Source organism: Anomalospiza imberbis, chromosome 3 (genome assembly GCF_031753505.1).
Source record: "Anomalospiza imberbis isolate Cuckoo-Finch-1a 21T00152 chromosome 3, ASM3175350v1, whole genome shotgun sequence".
Classification (NCBI taxonomy): Eukaryota; Metazoa; Chordata; class Aves; order Passeriformes; family Viduidae; genus Anomalospiza; species Anomalospiza imberbis.
Window position 1 is genome coordinate 79,305,102 of NC_089683.1, and position 6,095 is coordinate 79,311,196.

Below are 6,095 nucleotides of genomic sequence, written 5' to 3' on the forward strand. Positions count from 1 at the left end.
CCAAGCATTTCACATTTCTAAGTTGATCTCTATAACAAAATGGTATTGACATTGCAACTTCAAATTAAATGGTAATGGGTACCACTAACTTCCACAACATAAGACCTACAGAAGAGAAAACACCATCTCTTCGTTCCCTGGAAAGTTTTAAAACATCAATATTCTTTGCAGGGACTCTGCTCTGAGATCAATTTAGGGAAAGGAAGGAAGCAGGTGACTTCTCAGAGAAACAGGAACAGACAACTCCAGTAGGGATTTCAGAGCGGCTTGCCTGAAAATTACAGTCTCTTTGATCCTGTAAATGAATGGCAAAGTTCTTCAGCACTTCAAAAGAAGCAGTATCAGCTTTACAGGGCTGTTTGCCTGGTGTATAAATAAATGGGCTGCTTACTTGGGCAAGAGCACATGCTACCAAGCAAGGTCAGAAGAGGTGAGGAGTTACATCCAAACTGCAGCTTGACATGGCCAAGGAGTTGGGCACTTCACCACACTGCCCACTTTTGCTCATAATCCTTTGAGCAGGTCAGCCAAGAGTATGATTTCTATCGCTTTAGATTTGAATGTGCCCCAACTTACACCCATTACATGCAGCCAACACTGGAAGGAGTATGTCTCTCACACCATGAGAAAAGTGGTTCTGCAGTAAAGAGGAGCACAAGTCTTTATTTTCTCAGTACTATTCCTGGCACAGCCTTGGATTATTTGCACTGGTGATATAAAAATGTGTCATCCTAGTATTATACTGTCTCAGGATATATTCCTTCAAATACCTGAAAATGACTTTTCAGGCCCAAAAGGGACATGGCATCAAACAGCTGCACAAAGACTCTCAGGGCACTTTCCATCATCTATGCAAGGAAAAGAATTGACAAAAATAAGCATATTTTATTTTATTGCTCTGGAACAGCAACTGATGCACTGCCATGTGGACTAGCAGAAGCAGCCAGGAAAGCCTACCTGTCAGAGTGCTATTAACAGCTTTGAGAAAGTCCCATGCCTTCTCTGGTACTGGACTCTCCATACTGAGTCATATGAGAGTATATAATAATAATAATAATAATAATAATAATAATAACAACAACAACAACAACAACAACAATAATAATAATAATAATAATAATGTTGTCTCATATCATTATGAGGATAATATTATTATATTCAAGACAGCTGACATTTATAGCATCCTTTTGTTGCACATTGTGAAGCTAAGATTTGTCACCTCATTTCTCTTTACAGAGAAAAGCAAGGCACAACTTTTTCCCAAGGATTTACTGGGAAAGGCAATAAGAAGTACTCAGAGAAAACAATTCTTATCTGCTCCTGTGTTTGTCCCACATGGAATGTGGTATGAAGATTGTTTACCCAAGGTGATATTGCTTGATTGGATTCTGGTGAAGGTTGTTTGGATTCATGGACCAATTGAATCCAGCTGTGTCTCGGGACTTTCAGCAGAGAGTCACGGGTTTTGTTAGATATAGTAAGTTAAGAAGTATCTAGAATAGTATAGTATCTCTTTAAACAGTATATTAATGTAATATAGTATAGTTTTAATAAAGCAAGTGTTCAGCATTCCAAAGCCTTCTGATCTGGAGCCAGACATCTTCATTTCTTCCCGTTGGGGGTCGCCTGATATCCGATAAAGATTTGCCTTCAGCTTACATTTTTACTTTGTTACCTCTGTCATGGTGAAGCTGAGCACCCCGTCTCAAGCTGCCTGAAGGAGCGAAAGTCTGCTCCCCTGAAGTCTAGGGCTTTCTCCCTCCCACTTGTCTTCCTTACACACCCTTTCACATCAGCCACCATGCAGACTGACTCATCCCTGGCTTTATGCCCTGCTGGAGGAGTTTCTAGTCTCTAGTGCTCCCTAGGCATAGGGTAGCTCTGGTTCTGTGAGCAGCTGACACACCTCTGCAGAAGCACCATTAGGATGGCTCATGTTTGTAGTAATTATTTAGCTTAGGGGTTAGAGGGACTGCAGGGTGCTGGACAGGGATGTATATCCCTGGCTGGAGGCAACATGATTTACTTGGGCAGAGAGCTTGCTGGCTACAAATCCTATTTTGCCCCTGCACTTTTTTGATGTTTAAAACTGCATTCTCTAATAGAAAGGCTCAGCTTTCACAAAGTAAGGCTTCAAGAATAATTTAATTTCACAAGATCCTTTACATAGTAACAGCTATAAAGCCCCCTCAGCTTTCACAGAATCTTGCTTTTACCAGTCAGTGCTGGGCCAAGTCACTGATGACAGAACCAGCCAAGGACTGCTACAAGTGACTTCAAGATGCATGGATATAAAAATTCATAATTTTTTAAAAAATTAATTTATTGTTTCAGAAGAGATGACAGCAAACTCGCTGTATTGCTCGCTTTATTGTTTCAGAAGAGATGACAGCAAACTCGCTGTAAGTAGCTGTGCATACAATGAAAATAGTAATTACTGGCTCCAGGCACTGAATGTCTTCAAAGAGGCCCTGAATTCCAGGGAAACAGAAGTTATATTGCAGATGGGTATCACACTGTAGCGATGTACAGTTCAGATGGCCTTAGGAAGAGGAAACACAGGCCTAAAGGTGAAAACCCATCAGATATTGGTAGGAAATATGTACTTACTGGGGAGCATTAAAAAGAGATTACTTACCTTACCCTCAGTATTTAACCCTCCACAGGATGAACTCCCATACCAGCTGCTATATGAGAAAGAATTCAGAACTCATCCATAGGGCCAGCTTTTGTAGCTAAGCAAATTATCACATTGTAACAAACGTTGTAAACCATGGCTTAAATTAATAATGAGTAAGTGTACACAAAGCCTTTCCTGTGCTTGTCATACCACCTTCACAACGCAATCGAGTATGAATAGCTTATCTTTGGCTACATCTTGAGATGCAACACTCGAACTGAGCGATGCTTCAGTGGTGACGGATTGCTGCCATCCTGTGGCAGGCACATGCATTTCAGACTGACACTTGCCTGAAAGAAAACAGTCCTTTAAGGGTGTTGCTTTAGAAAGAACTAAACAGTTTTATTCTTAAATGCCACAGAAGGAAAGCCAGTCGTCTGTAACCCGCAATATTCAGATCTTAGAAAGTCATGAGCCACTACAGCGATTCTACCACAAATTAGTCTCTGAAGCAGAAAATAAGGACCAGGTGGGAATGGGCTCATGTCACCTTTTTACTTGGAGAGGTATTGCAGCATTCAGTGGTCTAACTCCAGAGAGGATGTTAACCCTAGCCGAGTTCTAACCCTAACTATTTCAGACTGCTAGTTCCAGAATGGACATAAATAAAAGGATATCCCTGTTTCTGAGGGCAACTGTGCCAGTGTCCTCAATTGGAAAAGCCATGACAGCTGGAATAATTCACAGAATTCACAGAATGACTAGGTTGGAAGAGACCTTAAAGATCATCAAGTCCAACCCAAAATAAGGTGAGCCCTCTGCTAAGATTGTATCCAAGCACAATATAAATAGCACCATTCCTAACACTGAATCTAAGGGGTGTATTCAGGGAGGTGTGTGGCATAAATGAAGCAACGAATGACCAATTGATTGTTACTTTCTGAGACTCTGTTTCTCACATCTTTGTGATCCAGTTCTAGTCTTTGGAGGGAGAAAGTTTTCTATAACATGGCTTTGAGATCCAGGCATCTGGGAACACGTGAGAACTCGCAGATTGACAGTAGTGGGTGCAGTATTGTTTAGCTTGTTCCTCAGTGACCTGGATGAAGGGGCAGATGCCTCCTCAGCAGGTTCACTGATGACACAAAGTTGGGAGGAGTGGCCGATACCCCAGAGTGCTGCGCGGCCCTTTGGAAGGACTTCAACAGACTGGAGAGATGGGCAGGAAAGAACCTTCTGAAATTCCACAAAAGGAAATGCAGGGTTCTACACCTGGGGAGAAATAACCCTGGGCACCAGCACAGGCTGGGGACTGACCTGCTGGAAAGCAGCTCTGTGGAGAAGGACCTGGGGGTCCTGGTGAGCAACAAGCCATCCATGAGCCAGCAGTGGGTCCTTGTGGCCAAGAAGGCCAATGGAATCCTGGGATACATTAGGAAGGGCATTGCCAGCAGCTCAAGGGAGGTGATCCTGCCCACTGCCCAGCCCTGGTGAGGCACATCTGGAGTGCTGAGTCCAGTCCTGGCCTCCTCGGGACAAGAGAGACATGGAGCCCCTGGAGTGGCTCCAGTGGAGGGTAACAGAGATGATTGAGGCACTGGAGCATCTCTCTAATGAGGAAAGGCTGAGGGAGCTGGGCCTGTTCAGCCTCGAGAAGAGGCACTGAGAGGGGAACTCATCAGTGTCTGTGAGTATCGGGAGGGAGGTGCCAGGAGGATGGAGCCAGGCTCTGCTCAGTGGTGTCCATTCTGTCAGTGGGCAGAAACTGATGCACAGGAAGTTCCACCTGAACTTGATGAAGAACTTTACTGTGCGGGTGATTGAGCACTGGAACAGACTGACCAGAGAGTCTGTGGAGTCTCCCTGACTGAAGACATTCCAGAACCACCTGGACACAATCCTGTGTAATGTGCTCTAGCATGACAACTCTGGTATCCAAGTTTTATACACTATAAAGGAAAAAAAATGCAGCAACAAAATTCAGTAACTAGATCTCCTGGTTCATAGTGTCTCTTTATGCATTATTGTTAGGACTGAACTGTGATCAGCTAATCCCACAAGCCATTGTTGATCAAGACATTCAAACAAAACAGCCACAATTCCTGAAGTAGGTCCTGGTCGAAAGAATGTTAGCAAGGGCACGAGAGCTTTCACTTCACCAGGACAAACCACTTTAACACATTTCTTCGGTTCCTCAGGTGTAAGAAATTTAGTAAGAAAGGTAACTAGCAATTCTCCATCATTAGATGGACCCAATAAAACGCTGCAACCACATTGCTACCTGCAAAATTGTAGACAGCTTGAAAATAAATTGTATTGTCTTTGCAAAGCAACAGGTAGATTGCCTGTATCACAGTGTGTTTCTGTTTAGGGTTAAAATAAACACCGCTGGGTCCACAAGAAAAGCAGAACACTAAATTCACACAATGTGACTCAAGATCCATTTTGTTCTGAGACTTCATATTTTACTGTATGACAGTCTAAGTGTTTTTCAGAGTGTCTTTATATCCAGGGATAACTTGGGAGGTTCACAGGTTTTAAAAATCAGGATTAGTATCTGACTCCAATAATTCCACCATTGCCCAAAAGAAAGAGACACTGCAGAATAACATGAGGAGTCAGTAAGTTACAGTGTGGATCCATCAGAACCAGGAGCACTCCACTGGAAAGCTTTGCCAGTGAGGCTGCTGTTGTCCACTGTGGCTGCCAGAGCAGGAGAAACAGGCTTCCTGCTGCACAGGCTCTGCACCATCTACAGCTTGATGAGCTGAAACCCAGACCATAAACTGTCCCTTTGGAAATGAGGAGGCAGCTGCTGTGAAAGGTGCTGTGCAGGTACACACTTGATTATCAACGCTGCTGCCAAGCACACAGGGTGCCATTTCTGGTGTGGCTACAGTTTCCAAGGACAAGCACACAAAAAGAATCCCAAGGTAATAGACTCTGGAAGCAACAATGATGTGAACAGCTACTGTACTACTCCAAGTTAAAGGCTACAATTACCTGGCAGAGTCAACAGCAGATGTTCTTTATCACCAATTCCCTACACCAGCTGAGAGTCCAGCTACATCATTATCTATCACCAGAAGTTAACTGATGTTGTTTTCAAGTTCCTTCTCTTAACCAAAACCATATCATTTTAGGACTCTTGACTACCTCTGACATCCTGTCCAGACAGACGTCGACTAAAAATTTTAACTCTATTTATGAAGTGAATACACTTCAAACAAAATAGCTGAAACACAGAAAAAGGCTAAGATAAAAACAAACAAACTAATTAAACAAGTGGTACAAATAAATTAAGTACTTTAAAATTCAATGACTATAGGGCAACTTTGCTTCCAGGACTCTTCATATCAAAAATGGAGTGGATTTTCACAAACCCTCTGCTAAGGTACCTGTCAGCTGGTTTTGGGTGGCCATTTACAACTGTCACATGCTAAAACTAAAAAGAAGAATGAAATCCATCTCCCTG